Genomic DNA, 16,719 nt, shown 5'->3' on the forward strand with positions numbered 1-16,719 from the left:
GCCGCGTGAAATGCTTATGATTTTGCTGCGATTGCGGCCGACGACGATGACGTTTCCGTGACTGCGGGAGACGGCGATGACGTTTCCGTGACCGCGGGAGACGACGATGACGTTTACGTGACCGCGGGATCAACGATGATGTATACACTGCCGCGGGAAATATTCATGATTTAGCCGAGATCGCAGACGACGACAATGACGTTTCCGTGATCGACCGCGGGAGACAACGATGGTTATGTCAACACGGCCGCAGATGCTTATGATTTGGCCGAGATCGCGGACGACGGCGCTGACGTTTCCACAACTGCGAGAGGCAATGATGATGTCTACACAGCCGCAGAAGATTTTCGTGATTTACCGTGACCGCGAAAGACGACTATGATGATTTCTACACGGCCGCGTGATATGCTCATGATTTTGCCGTGATTGCGGCCGACGACGATGACGTTTCAGTGACCGCGGGAAACGACGATGACGTTTCCGTGACCGCGGGATCAACGATGATGTTTACACTGTCGCGGGAAATATTCATTATTTTGCCGAGATCGTGAACGACGACGATGACGTTTTTGTGACCTCGAGAGACGACGATAATGTAGACACGGCCGCGGGAAATATTTATGATTTTGCCGAGATCGTGGACGACGACGATGACGTTTCCGTGACTGCGGGTAGCAATGATGATGTCAACACGGCCGGGGAAGATATTAGTGATTTGCCGTGACCGCGAAGGACGACGATGATTATGTCTACACGGCCGCAGATGTTCATGATTTTGCCGCGATCGCGGACGACGACGACGACGTTAACGTGACCGCGGGACCAACGATGATGTTAACACTGCCGCGGGAAATTTTCGTGATTTTGCCGAGATCGCGGACGACAACGATGACGTTCCCGTGACCGCGGGAGTCAATGATGGTGTCTACACGGCCTCGGAACATTTTCGTTATTTTGCCGCGATCGCGGATGACGTTGATTACGTTTCCGTGATCGCGAGAGACGGCGATAATGTATACATACCGGGAGATGTCCAGGATTTTTCTATGATAACGTAAGACTGTGATTACTTTTACGTCACTGTGGGAAGCGACCACACGACCGCAGGAAATATTCAGGATTTTGCCGCCATTGATAATGTGTTCATAAAAAATGAAGATAGTATTCAGGATTTTGCTACCATCGAGTGAGACGATGTTTCCGTGGCCTTAAGTAATGATGATAATGAAAATTATTATTTAATATGGATTATTATTTTTTCAACACTAGCTCACTGGACTTGAAACAAATTTGATGTATATTGTATACTTAAGCTGCAAGTCTTAAATTGATTATAGTTTATGTGGAACCAAACAGATACGCGGGAACCTGGAAAAACTTTGAAAAACCAGGAAAAAACTGGAAAAACCTGGAATTTCACTTTAATAAAATAGTATACACCCTGTCTAATATACAATCTATAATATTAAAACGAAACAGTGTTTTTTTATTTCACGATTCTGAATCAACCACTCGACGGATTTTCATGATTTTTGTGTTGAAAGAAAGATAATTTTGAGAACTAGGGAATGTCGAAGCCATAATTTTAGTTTAGGGTCCCAGTTTTTAAGAAATTAGGTTTTAATTTTTTAAAAGTCTAGCAGCCGACGCTAAGATTCTAAACTAGCTTTTGGCATAAAATAGTTTGCTTAACATAACAGCTGTAAACATTCTGCTTTTGTGTCACAAATTCAGCATTTGGATAAAAATGTAAAGACATACTTAGGGTTGACTTATTTATACTATGTGTAATCCTAATCATTGATACGTTCAATTCTTCTGTAAGAGGATGACAGACTAATTAAATATACATAGTAAAATACTAGGATGTTCAAATTACTTTTTAAAGCAATCTTTGTAATCTTCGATTTGTTTTAGAGCAATATAATTTGTTTTAACTAACAGCTGGTTGAATATAAACTATGGAACTATGAGGTTATTTTATTGTCATTGATTATAGGAAATAAGTAAGATTAGTAGAGATAATTAGACCACAGTTTTAACCACAATTAATTAAACCACAGTAAAAATCGAGGCTCTGTACACGAGTCTTAATAAAAAAAGGATAAATGCAAATTATTTTACTGCTCCACTTTTCAAGGAAAGATTAGAAAAATAACAAAGTTTACATGTTTTAATTCTTCATGGTAGCTTTTTGTTTACCATTAATGTTTGTCTGCTTTAACTTTGTTTGGATTAGGCCTGGAAATATTGATGTCATAAAAGGAAGATCAAGAATAATCAGGAATCACGATTTTAAATTACCACTACAACCTCAGCCGGGTTTTATACAAGGATAAACAGATGGATGACATAGATTGAACACAACGTCAACATTGACCTAGGATACTGCAATTAGACAAACCATCCTTTTATGAAAGCGCCCCCAAACGTGAAAATATCACTTTTATTTAAACTATGAATATATTGTAGTTTAAATTAACTAATATGAGAAATTACTATGTACATTTATTCAATGAGGGCGGGTAATTATCAAGGATAGAACTGATAACGGTATGGATAATAAACATTGACAATTACGTCATTAGCTTTAGTAGCGTGTTTACTTTTTATATTCCTGCTACATGTGACCAGTTTTTTTTTCAAATGAATGTTATTTGGACCAAACTGTTGTTACAAAACAAACTGATTTGAGTTTGTTGTAAGGTTTGTTGTGACGATTAGTTTTGATGTTAGGACACCAAAGTTAAATTATGTGTACTGTGAATTTTATGGGATACCATTGTTTTATTTTAGGTCGTTTCTATTCAGACCTACTGGAAATTGTGTGTAGTAGTTGTATTGTGGTGATAATAATCATGGAAGAGGCAGGTATGCTATATGGAAGGTGGTATCGTTGACTAGGTCTATACACTTCTCAATTGACTATTACTCTCTCTACTGTAGGCTACTTATAATCAGTGCGCGTCTGTGCGAATCGGTGGTAAATCTCACTTCAACGCTTTTCACATCGTAAAAATTGCAGAATTGCTGTTTTATTGTAAAATTATCGGATTTAAAATGCATATCGTATAGGCATATGATGGAATAAAAACATATTTGGTCACACAACATTTGTTTACAAGATGATTTTTCACATTAAAACTGCAAGAAACTTTGTCGTTATATGTGTAAACTAGCTGATCTGAATTGTACACGGTTTTAACTGACTACTGAATTCCCGTACGTAGGACGGGCTAACATGTCGTTAAATTTAATTTGAAACATAAACTGTTTGTATTGATTAACATTGTGCTTCATTATGATTATAATTACTGATCGAATATTATTATGATAAAGGGTACTTTCCTGTTAAAGGGAACATCCATTATTATCGATGATTTTTTTCTCGATATATCGATATTAACAAATTGAAACATATCAGCTGACAACTACAAAAAATATTGTTCAGTATCAACAAACATTAATGAAATTAAACTGTTCTAAAAAAATTACCTAACATAACTAACCAAACTTGCTGTAACTTCCGTTGTTTATAACTTGCCTTTTATATTCAAACCCAAACAAAATTTTTTAAATAGTACAGCAAGTATGGTTGGTTATGTTAGGTTAGCTTAGAACAGTTTCATTTCTTAATCCATATAACAGACTATTTTAGCCTATACAAGATCAGTTAGTTGTTGTCAATTTGTAATGGATCGGAAAACAAAAACATCGATATATCGAGAAAAAATCATCGGTAATAATGAATGTTCCCTTTAACAGGAAAGTCACCAGTTTAGCTGATAAAGCTACCAATAAAGTAGTATTAAGCTTTAGTAATTATAAATTTAATTTAGTGTGCATTCATCACCATGTCATCAAGACTATGAAAATAAAACAATCAAATCAGGCAAATTGATATTTAACCCCTGTATTGTAAGTAACAAGTCAATAAGTCATAAGTGCCACATTTTTAGTATAGAGTTTGGAAATATTACAAAAAAAAATTGATTGCAGACTAAAGAAGAGGGGAAGTCATTTCTGAAAACAATAGCAATGAGACGAGCCCAGCAAGGAGAAGAAGGAGGGATGCAGGTAAAGTTAATACTTTTACTGCAGTTGAAATATTTTTATAGTTCATTTTTTAAATGATTGCACCTCCTTGGATTGCAAGATTGACGAATGGTGGGTAAAATATACCTCATCAAACCAGGGACGTATTTAACTATCTGCCACCTCTAGGCAGCAAAGTTGGCTGCCACCTCCCCCCCCCCTCAACAACGCGCTCACCGACCACACTAAGATTACCCCAGTACATACCCTGCCAGCTGTTTTTGTAGAAATGTAATCGGCAATTGCATGCTGCATCAACAAATCTTATAACATTTTGAACCCTTTTTTACAGATGTTTTTGTTTTGCCGTTTTCATGCAAAACGCTATTCTGTTTTGCATGCATGGAATGCAACGTTGTTGTATCCAATCAGAAGAGTCATAATCACGTTTTGTGGCACGTAAACGGCACACAAAAACGTCTGACGTCTGTATACAAGGGTTCTCATAAAGCTTTTCATTGAAAACTTTTAGTTAGATATACAATCATAAATACTTTTATTTACGAAACTGTTATATTTTAAAACTACATGAATCAAAACGAAAAAGTAAGTATAATGGAGGGATTTTTTTTAGGGTTTTTTCTTGGACATTTGGCTTCAAGTTTAAGTTTAAAATAATTTTTGTTCTCATCTTAGCTGGGGTTTTCTTTTTTTTCAAGTCTTGCCTTGACACTTTCAATATAGGATTTAAGGTTTACAAGCTTATCAAAGAAGCTATCTTCAACATCTGATAAGTTATTAGATCAATCACTCTTAGCTTACGTCCATATTACAGAATATGTCAATGTCATAAGCGCTCCCGCTGAGTAGTAATGATTGAAGGGGGAGGTAGGCATACACCACACTTACGCCGTGGCCGGCAGCCCACGCCTGCGAGCCTCGACGTGCCCGCCAGACTACAGGGCAGTACGGAAAACACGGCACAGCCATATAATATATTGATCGACTTTGACTTAAATGTGTTTTGAAATCATTTTATACTCAGTCATTGTATTTTAAATAGCATTTTTGCAGCTCTCAAAATTAATTGCTTAACATTTAGTATTTTTTTTTTAGTCTAAACGCTCCTTTTTGATTATTTATCTTCCAAATTTTTCCGCCCTAGGCACGCGCCTAGTCCGTCTATTCGAAAATACGGCCCTGCGACAAACAATCTTGATGTGTAGGTAGTGTATAGAGAACTTGCTAGTTATGTTAACGAGGCACATTACTAGAGGGCATAATTACATTGATAAAATCCATTTGTGATTTGCTTGATTTGATCCTGTGATCTATCACTAGACCATCTTGCTACACTGTATCAGCTCATCTTAAGCCAAATGAGAGAGGGAAGTGAGCTGGTATAGTAGTTAGAGTGTGGAACTATGGTTCCTGAGGTCCCGGTTTCAAATCCCACCAAATCACCTATGGGTTTTATCTAAATGGTAATGCCGCAACCCTTAGGTATATTCTAAAATAATTTTAAAAACAATCCCGGGCAAGTGCCTAGTGTCCTAGGACAAAAAAAGAAAGACATGAGATATGACAATCCTGAGACCACATCAGTACCTCATGGCCTAGCTCAGTCTGCCTCCAATCCTGCCTGCCGCAATGTACACACTTTTAATTGATAGGAATTTTTTTGTGTTACTTCTGAAATATGTGCTAACTCATTCTGAAAAACCCTTAATATGTGTATCCTGTTCCAGCCTAAATAAAGGCAGAGTTCTTCTCGTAAATAATAATTTTCTTTTTTTCATGCAAAACTATTAACATTTTACAAAAACACTCTTTCCTTCCTTGTGGCAGTAAACTAGGAGGGTACTTGTTTAAGGACGAAATGTTATTTAATTATAGAACTAATCCAACATGTTTAAACAAAGAAACATTTTAGAAACAATCCAATCAAGCAAATTGACATTTGCTTAGTCCGCAGGTTTGATATGGAAGAAGTTTTTTTTAGTATACTGTTTTTCCTACTTTTTCATTTGATTTCACTGTACTGTAATTTGATTTCATTGAAAAGTATTAAAATTAGGGATGGACGGGTCCCGAAATTTCGACATTTCCGAGAGATGTTCAGGATAGTTCTGTGAACGTAGGAGGCGAAGTGATTTCGACGATCGCACCGTGACCGCAGAGTCATACCGACGATTCCGTCGAGACCGCGGAATCATACCGACGATCACACTGAGACCGCGGAGTCATGCCAACGATCATGCCGTGACTGCGGATTCATACCGACGATCACACTGAGACCGCGGAGTCATGCCAACGATCATGCCGTGACTGCGGAATCATACCGACGATCACACTGAGACCGCGGAGTCATGCCAACGATCATGCCGTGACCGCGGATTCATACCGACGATCACACTGAGACCGCGGAGTCATGCCAACGATCATGCCGTGACCGCGGATTCATACCGACGATCTCACTGATACCGCGGAGTCATGCCAACGATCATGCCGAGACCGTGGAATCATACCGACGATCACACTGAGACCGCGGAGTCATGCCAACGATCATGCCGTGACCGCGGATTCATACCGACGATCACGCCGTGACCGCGAGTCATACCGACGATCGCGCCATGTCCGCGAAGTCATACCAACGATCATGCCATGACCGTGAATTCATACCGACGATCGCGCCTTGACCGCGGAATCATACCGCCGATCGCGCCGTGACCGCGGAGTCATACCGAAGATCATGCCATGACCATGTCGCTTCTTGGAAATGGTTGGATTCTAGATGACAGTATAAAACTTTACTTTGATATATTGATGGAAAATAAATTGATCAAAAATGTCAGTTTTATTACACCAGCAGTATGTCAAACAATCAAATACTCAAAGGATCTGAAGTACACAGAGTCTTTGGTGAAATCATTGGATCTCATTAACAAATCTTTCATTATAATTCCTGTTAATAATGCAGATGAAACCAATAACAATGGATCCCACTGGAGTTTACTCATCTACAGCAACACTGAGGCAACCTTTTTCTGTTTGGACCCAATAGAGAACTACAATCTCTGCCATGCTAAACTGATCTACTCGAAATTGAAAGATATTCTAAGCCCAACTAAAGACGCTATTTTCAGAACAATATCCTGTCCACAACAGAGAAATAATTTTGACTGCGGTACTTATGTAATTCTATATGCTGAGCGGTTAATAAATAACATTTTGAATGATAAAAACAAGGTATTTGATGAAAAATCCTTTCTAAATATGGGAAAAATAACAGATTATGACTGTATCATGAAACGAGCTACACTAGCTTACCTGACATATAATGACCAATACAAGGCTATTGGAGTGGAGACCATCAAGAAGTTGTTTTTGGCATACAAAGATGAAGGTGAAAAAGAAGCTAAAAAGTTGAGGAACAAAGAAATATGTATGAATAATTCAGCTGCAGATAGTATGAGACCACAACACAAAACCAAGAACCAGCAAAGAAGATACAAGAGACAAGATCAAAACTCTTGGTCAAGTGTCCAAGACGGTAGGAAAACAAAGTTAATGAAAGAAAATCAGCTACCAAAGTCTCTAGTTGGGTTCCAGTTTCCGACACAAAACCGCTTTGAAGTTTTAGATCAAGAGAAGAACAACAGCGGCGAGAGAAATGGAGGTTATCAATCGTCTAACACTAGCAGGAGTACTAAGTTGTCGGAGAGCACTATAGGTCAGTGGAAAGTAGTACGCTTGTCGAAGTCGTTTAAGTCTAGATACTTGGGGTACACTGGCAAAGAAATAAAGCTAGCGCTGTTTTCTGATAGCCAAGGAAGGGAAGTTGTCCACAATATTACTGCTGCTAGTAACAACAAAGTGAACTGTGAAGGTCGTGTTATGGCAAACGCTCCTCTCAGCTATGTAACGACAGCTGAGACAGCAGTGCAGATGTTGTCTTAATTATGGCTGGTACAAACGATTTATTAAATGATGATCTGAAGTACATCTATCAGTCTTGGGAGGAAGAAATTAAGGCTCTGAGTAAAGAAAAACCTCTGCTAGTGACAACAATTCCTGAATGGTTTGACCCCCTTACTATGAATGAGACAAGATATCTAAAGCTGTTAAGAGTGAATAACTACATCAGAGAGTTGGCTGCCCGGATCAATAATGTTTACGTGGTCGATCTCTCACATCTTCAAAAATTCCATTTTAGTGGGCTACATATTAATCGGAGAGGAAAGTCTGAACTGGCATAAACTGCCATCAATATCCTCAATACCATTTTTGGATCACAGAGTAATGACTCATTTCATGGTGTTGGCAACCAAATTCAAGTCAGTGATGTACATATGAGGAGTGTAATTTCAAGACAAGGCAAACTACAAACAAAAATTTAAAAAAACAAGATTAATGTAATTGAAGCTAGCATGTGGGATGTAATTAATGCAAACAAAAAGAGCCCTACTACAGCATTTGCTCACACCATTTCGAGTGACCTCCAACACCACAAACATATGTCTGCTGGGGTAACAGTTGTATTTCGAAAGATATTTGGTCGTCCAAAACAGACAGACTACATCAACACAAGATTAATATGCCAGACTGAACCAAGTGGTGCTACAGTGTACGGTCTAGTTACAAAAGAAGAATACAAAGGAAAGCCAACTGAATCAACTTATGATGAGGCTTTTGAACAGCTAATTGAAAATTTCAAAACAAAAAAACTGAATACTCTAATATGTTCTGCCATGGGTTGTGTTCGAGACTTAATACCTATTAATCACTTTGTAAAAAACATTACAAAACTGCACAAAATTACAAATGCTACAATATGTGTGGTGTCGTATGACCAACCAGCTGCCCAGCGGAAATTATGTCGTGGACTCTCACAATCTGAATTTTTAGAGGAGCTGAAAAAAACTATTGATAGAAGCAGCCATGAAGTGGCTTCTCCAGCAGTTCAACCTGACACCTGTGAACAGCCTGTAATACCTGAGATGACAAGTAACCCACAGCAGCCCTCGAATGCTACACCAAACACTGATGTCTCATCCAGCACTACTACCTCTACCCTGCCACTGACGCCTGCTGCTGACTCCCCAACACCTGTGCTGGTTCCTGGTCATCTGCAGTTTAGTGAGGTGGTGAAGTGTTCAGTGGAAAAGCAGAGCAGTGTGAATGTGCCCCAGTTTCTAGCAGCCTCCAACCCAACATCCATTTTAAATATCCCAAATCCCGCATCACAGAGAGAGCCCAAATGAACCCGACCTTTAAACCCACAGATTCCTTTGTCACCTCCACCAAGATAATTGCACCTCTTTCTATTCTGCACCATAATGTACAACACTTACCATCTCGCCTTGATCTTCTGGAAATTGTACTTAACAAAATAAATCCAGATATTATTGCACTCAGTGAGCATAAGATGACAAAAGAGGAAATAGAATTACTTAACATATGTAATTACACAACAGCATCCTACTTCTCTAGAAGATTGGGGCGAGGTGGTGGTGTAATAATCCTAAACCACAAAAATATAAATCACAAATGTATTGATTTACCTTCTACTCAACCACTTTTAATGGAAAAAGAGTTTGAATATTGTTTGTCTGAGATCAGTACTCACAACTTTACTTTTTTGTTTGGATGTATTTATAGGTCTCCTAACTACTTGAACTTGGACCAATTTTTTGATAATCTGGAAACTCTCTTAAACATACTGTGTAAAAAATTTAAAAAAATTATAATTGCTGGTGACTTTAACATAGATGTTTTGAAGAAAGATGATAAATATAATAAATTTATTTATATTTCAACAATATATGGAATGAGACATACAGTTGACTTTCCGACCCGAGTAACAGAACATTCAAAAACTGCAATTGACAATTTTATTACAAATATAGATCTTCACAATTTACAAGTAACCGGGTTAATTATGCACATCTTAGACCATGATGGTCAATTGATGAAACTGAGAATCACTGACCACAAAAAGCCAAAGCCAATAAGAAAACAAGTGAGAAAATTTAATGAAAAAAATACAGAACTTTTTCTTAGGGGTATAAGTTCTGAGTCCTGGTCTCAGATTTTCCAGTCTATTGTTGAGATGAAGTATAATGTATTTTGTAACATATTTAATTATCATTTTGAGGTAAATTATCCTAAACTTTATGTAACAGAAAATTTTTGTAAACCAAAGAAGTGGATTAATGATGTAATAAAATTAAAACAATCTAAAATAGTTGATTTGGAATCTCAATTCAGAATGCTTAAAGACAATAACATTAAGATACAGATTAAGGAAAAGAAAAAAGAACTACAGAGAGAGATTATCAACAATACAAAAACATACTTTGAGGAAAAAATTATGAACTCTAGAAATAAGGTGAAAACTACCTGGAACTTAATTAACACTGAAGTAGGTAAATTATCAAAGTCAAATGTAAACATAAAATTGTTTTATGAAGGTAAATTTTTGACAGATCCTGTAAGTATTTGTGAAACTTTTAATAATTTTTTTGTCAATGCTGTAGAAAGTCTTATAGTTCCTAGAATTGCCACAGTGTCTCCTGCAAACAATCATTTTATGACTCAGTTTAATACATCATTTAAATTTGTTATAGTTTCGGAGAGAGATATAAAGAAAACTGTATTATCATTTTAAAATAAACTTTCATCAGGTAATGATGAAATTCCGATATCAATCATCAAGGCAGCATTGCCATTCATCTGTACACCTTTAACACACATAGTCAATCAATCTCTATCAACAGGTGTATTCCCTGAACAATTCAAAACTGCCAGGGTGATCCCAATCTTCAAAAAAGGCGATCCAGAAGATGTCAAATGCTATAGGCCTATATCACTCCTTCCAGTTTTTTCTAAAATTCTTGAGAAAGTTTTCTTTGATCAACTGTCAAATTATCTTGAATCAAACATGTTATTGGATAACCAACAACATGGTTTCAGTCCAAACAAATCAACAATAACAGCTGGTATTGAATTTGTTGAATCCATCATCGAATCTATTGATAGGGGTGAAAAAGTTGTAGGCATTTTCTTGGACTTGTCCCGGGCGTTTGACAGTGTTGAACACTGCAAATTAATTGAAGTCCTTAGCTATCTTGGTGTAAAATCTACCGAACTGGCATGGTTTCGCTCATACCTCTTACAGAGAAAACAATTTGTAGAAATAGAATATTTTAAAGATCATTCAAGATATTTGTATAAGGAAAAATTTGCCTCTCGTCCATTACCAGTGCGGTACGGTGTCCCCCAGGGATCTATTTTTGGCCCTTTACTGTTTCTATGTTACCTGAAGGGTTTACCTGAATTGACATGGGACAGAAATAGTAAAGTGTGTCTTTATGCGGACGACACTAATGTAATTGTTTCTGCTAACACAGTAGAAAATGTTGAAATGTCATCTTTAATTGGCTTATCTTTAATAAAAGAATTTTTAAATAGTAAAAATCTTCTTTTAAATTCTACTAAATCAAATTTTGTGTCATTTTCAACTAAGAGAGCGAGAAATGGGACAAGTCCAACAATTTTCATTTAAAATGAAATCTTGAACCATGTAAATGAAACTAAATTCTTGGGTCTAATTATAGACGAACATTTATCATGGGACAACCATATTGAACATGTTATAAATAAAACATCTAGTGGCATACACGCTTTAAGGAAAATGGTCCACTGGTGTCATCTAAAAACCATGAAATCTATTTAAAAAAAGCATTAAAGTTCCATAGAGAACAAAAGAAAACTGAAGAAAACAAATTATTAAATGAAAATTTAAAATATTTTTCACTACAAAGGCAAAATGTAATTCTACGAAATGCTGACCCTAAATCAAAACATGGCAGCTGGTTATCCTGTGTACCATTGAAGAAATTAAATTTAGACATGTCACCCCAAGAATTTAGGGATTCCCTGGCATTGAGATATGGTCGGACACCGATCCATTTACCAACCAAATGTGATGGCTGTGGGAAAGAATTTAATACAGACCATGCCCTTACATGTCCTGTAGGTGGCCTAATTATCAAACGACACAATGAAATTAGAGATGCTTTAGGAAACATTATGGAACAGGCATGGGGGAATTGTATCAAAGAACCCCTTATAGCAGAGAATAGAAATGCAAACGGGCCTGCAATTAAAGCTGACTTGGCATGTAGAGGAGTATGGGAGACACAGAGGGAAGCATTATTTGATATCCGTGTCGTAGACACCGATGCTCCCTCATATGCTTCCAAACCTCATGATAATGTCATACAAAATGCAGAAGAAGAAAAGAAAAGAAAGTATATTTCAGCCTGTGAGAGCCGGAATGCCTCTTTTACTCCTTTGATAACATCAGTCTGCGGAATCCTAGGCAAAGACTTTCAAACACTAATAAGAGCACTAGCTGAGAGATTGTCAGAAAAATTGGTTAAGCCTTACAGCCTGGTAGTTAATTGGATCAGAACGAGACTGACTTGCTCAATTTTAAGGGCAACAAGTATGTGCCTGAGAAGATCTCGAAAAAAATGGAGATCTGCTCGAGAATTCGAAGATGGAGCAGGCATCCAACATATTTATTGAAAGAATCAAAATTTTTTGTAATATCTGTAAATTTAGATTTATTTGTCTTGTAACTATCTATATTAAATTTCTGTGTATTTGAATTTACTTCGCCCTAATTCATTCTCATATTGCCTACGGTATTAGTATATATGGATCGACAACAATAAAGAACATGGACAAAATTCTCATTCAACAAAAACGTGCAAAGAATAATGTTTCATCTGAAACGAAATTTTCAGTGAAACATATTTTCAAAGATTTAAAAATATTTACAGTTATCGGCTTATACATTTATGAAACAATAAAATTTACACTACTCAACAATAAAATTTCAATTGGCAACACAACCCATTCGTATAACACAAGAGCTCATCGTTTAGTTGAACAACACAAATTGGAATTTTTTTTAAAGAAAACCACTTACATGGGCAATTTATGTTTTCATAACCTCCCTCAAAATATTAAATCAGAGAAAAACCATAAAAGGTTGTTAAAATTACTTAAAGAATATCTAATTAAATCTGCTTTTTACTCTCTCCAAGACTTTATCTCATAGGAACTTTATTTTTCTTGAGAATATATGATTTTTTAACTCTCTCTCTCTCTGTCTCTATCCTCTTGTAGTTTTTGTAACTAATGTTTATTTTGTATCTTAAACGTAATTTTTATTTTGTATCTTAATTATAATTTTTATTTAAAGGTTTCTTCTATGTATATATTGTAAATACTGTATGATGTGGGAAACTCAGTTACATGTGACGTAGTATGAAACTATTTTATATTATTTTACCTTATGTTGTATGACCTTATGTTATATTTACCTTATGTGTGACTCTATTCTTTGTAAATGTTACAAGAAACAGAATAAAGATGATATTGAATTGAATGACCGCGGATTCATACCGACGATCACGCCGTGACCGCGGAGTCATACCGACGATCGCGCCGTGACCTCGAAGTCATACCTACAATCACGCCGTGACTGCGAGTCACAAGTTTCTATACCTGTAAGTTTTTACCCATTTTTTGGTTTTTATAGATCAGTGCCACAAATGGTAAAATTGATTTTGTTTGTATTTTTTGGTAACTGCAATACTCAAGACTTTCTTTTTATGCACAGGAAAAAATCCCGTCCCGTCCCGAAAATCGGGAAGGAAATAAAAATCCTGTCCCGTCCCGAACTAAAAATTCAATCCCGTCCATCCCTAATTAAAATTGTATTTATATTTTTTGTGGGGGGATGCCCAAGAGTCCTTATGGGCTAGCCACCACTGGTTGTAAAAATCTTATGATGAAAATATTTTTCAGGTTGAAGAAAACTCATCCAGACAACGGATTAGGAATCCGGAGTTTTACAGTCCAGTCAGGAGTTTAGTGTTTTCAACTCCAGAAAATAATACTTAGCATTATTGTTCAATTTAGTAATTAATTTATTTTATTGATTTGTTAATTTTTTATTTTACAATGTTCACAGATATTTCTTATTCGTCAAATCACTTTTTTTTGCTTTTAAATAAAAATCAGTTTTTTCATAGTTTTGATTCAATCCTATATTGTGAACAAATCTATGTATCGTGTATAGCGGAGTCGGAGTTGTCCGTTTGTCACTGTGTTAATGTCAGGAAAACTCAAGAACCAGTTGCACTAACAGCACTCGTATTGTGCACAAATAATGATGGCACCACTGGAAAGATGCCAATAAATTTCTAGACGAATCCACTCAGTAATATTATAAAATCCTAAAAAAATTTCTCCATAAGAATAACATTAGAAGCTACCTGCTTCTTCTTATTATTTGTTTATACATTTTACGACCAACAATTTTGTTGTTTACTTAAGACAAAAAGAACGACTTTTCTTCTTAACTTCATTTGTGGAGTAAACAGTTTGACGTCCTCTGATAAGTTAATCAAACTGCTTACTTTGATGTTGATTGTATACATGAATCGTAACCCTTCTTTAACTTTTTTATGATTTATCATATGGATAAATCTTATTTTATTAAGGACAAATTTTTAACCCATTGGAGACTTATCACGATTACGTCTCGTGATAGGTTATGGTGGACCAAAAGTCTCATCACGGGACATTCTCGTGATGACGACATGATGTTTTTTTTTTAATTACAGGAAAATTATTTTAAGTTTAATCATTTCAATAAATGTTTCTAAATATAAATAAAGAGTTATAGTTAAAAAAAAAAAAATATCCTAACCAAAAAATATCCTGATAAATGTTTTTATAGGGAGTTTAAAACAGCTCCACGTTTTTAGTTGGAATGGTTTTCTTATAGTACTCAGTTATCTCTCCGAAAACGAAATCGTTTTACCTTGGAAACTCTTTGATAAATTCTAAGCTGTTTTACAATGTTGTTTATTTTCGTAGTGTTGGTAGTCCTGTACAAACAGATGGCATCTGTTCTGTTGTTTGTTATTGTTTTGTCGAGTTTGAAGTAGCTGTATTTTATCTGTGTTCAGTTCACTGTTCAGTGTGATTTTGTGAAAGTGGTTTATGTAATGAGTTTATAAATAATGGCAAGTCCGCCAAATAAATTTGACCAAATATTTTCAAGTGAGATCGATAGGATTCTGCAGGAAAGTAATGACTCGGATTTAGACAACAATAGTGACTACGATGCGTTGGAGACAGTTGCTCTCGAAGACATTCATAGTGAAAATGATGAATTTGAAATTGAACCTGATGATTCCAGGTATGATACATCCAATGTGGACCAAGATATAGGCTCTAATTTAGAACTAGGCCTAGGCCTAAATGACCAAAACTTTAACCTAGGCATAGATGAACCAAACTTAGACGTAGGCCTGATATGCATAGAACAAAATCGATCAAACGATTCCCCACAACCAATGGAGTATGAAGAGGAACAGGGTCAGGGGGATAGGCCAAGGGCTGTAGGGACTAGGATGGGGCAAGGAACGGTACAGGGCCGTAGAACTCTACAAAGTAGGGGTAGAGGGCAAGGAAGGGGTAGAGGAGGAAGACAAGAAACAAATGGGCAAGCTGGAGGAAAGAAAAAAAGGAAAAGAAAGAAAAGGGCTGACGCTTGGATATGGGCGGATGAAGACAACGTTGTAAAAGAATTTCCATATGTTGATGAGTCCGGTTTGAACCCTTTCTCAGCTAGAAAGCTAGGAGATAACCCCTCGGCTTTTCAGTGCTTTGAAGAGTTTTTGGGAGATGAGTTTTTTTCAGATGGTTTGTCAAGAAACAAATGATTGTGCTGCAAGGCAATTAGTAAATCCAAATAGGCGCAGACTAAAAGATGATGACAAGTGGCAGGACGTGACGGTACCTGAGCTGAAGGCATACTTTGCTCTTTACATACTGATGGGCCAAGTGAGGAAACCCACAATTAAAATGTATTGGATGGCTAGAAAAATCTTAGAAACTCCAATATATGCACAGGTTATGTCTTACTGTCGGTTCAAGCTAATTTCTAGATTTATGCATTTTGCTGATGAGGAATTCACTGATCGAAATGATAAGCTTAAAAAACTAAGGCCCGTGATTTCTTACCTACAAACAAAGTACATGCACGTATATACAATGAAAAGGGATTTAGCCATTGATGAAAGCCTAGTCAAACTTCGAGCTAGGCTATCTTACGTACAATTTAATCCTAAAAAAAGGGCGCGATTCGGAATAAAAATCTATAAGCTGTGTGAAAGCTCCAGTGGGTATTGTGGAGACTTCAAGATTTATACCGGCGATGACAAGACCCCAAACGTCCCTGCTAGCGAAGCCGTCGTCATGCAATTGGCCGAATCCGTCTTAGATTTAGGCCATGTGTTGTTTATAGACAACTGGTATAACTCCCCTGGTCTATGTCAACGTTTACTTTAACGCAGCACACATGTTGTAGGAACAGTAAATCTTGAACGAATCAATATGCCTAAAGATTTTGACAATGCCTGCCTGGAAGTTGGAGAGGCCATGAGGCGGAGTAAGGATGGTATCCTTGCGGTAAAATGGAAAGACCGTAAGGATGTTCATGTTCTGTCAACCACTCATGCTAGCATAGAAATGACTGTGGACAAGGAGATAGAGAGGAGGGGAGAAGTCAGGCAAGTATTGAAACCCAAAAGC

The 16,719-nt window shown here is 36.8% G+C and overlaps 1 pseudogene; it reads left to right on the forward strand.

Annotated features, from left to right (window-relative positions):
- LOC129002316 (cell division cycle protein 23 homolog) overlaps nucleotides 1-14,124 on the forward strand; it is a 56,341-nt pseudogene extending 42,217 nt beyond the window's left edge.
- The last annotated feature ends 2,595 nt before the right edge of the window (nucleotides 14,125-16,719 follow it).

This window comes from Macrosteles quadrilineatus, unplaced genomic scaffold, assembly GCF_028750875.1.
Source record: "Macrosteles quadrilineatus isolate MER2022 unplaced genomic scaffold, UCM_ALF_1.0 Scaffold_9__3_contigs__length_116548681, whole genome shotgun sequence".
NCBI lineage: Eukaryota > Metazoa > Arthropoda > Insecta > Hemiptera > Cicadellidae > Macrosteles > Macrosteles quadrilineatus.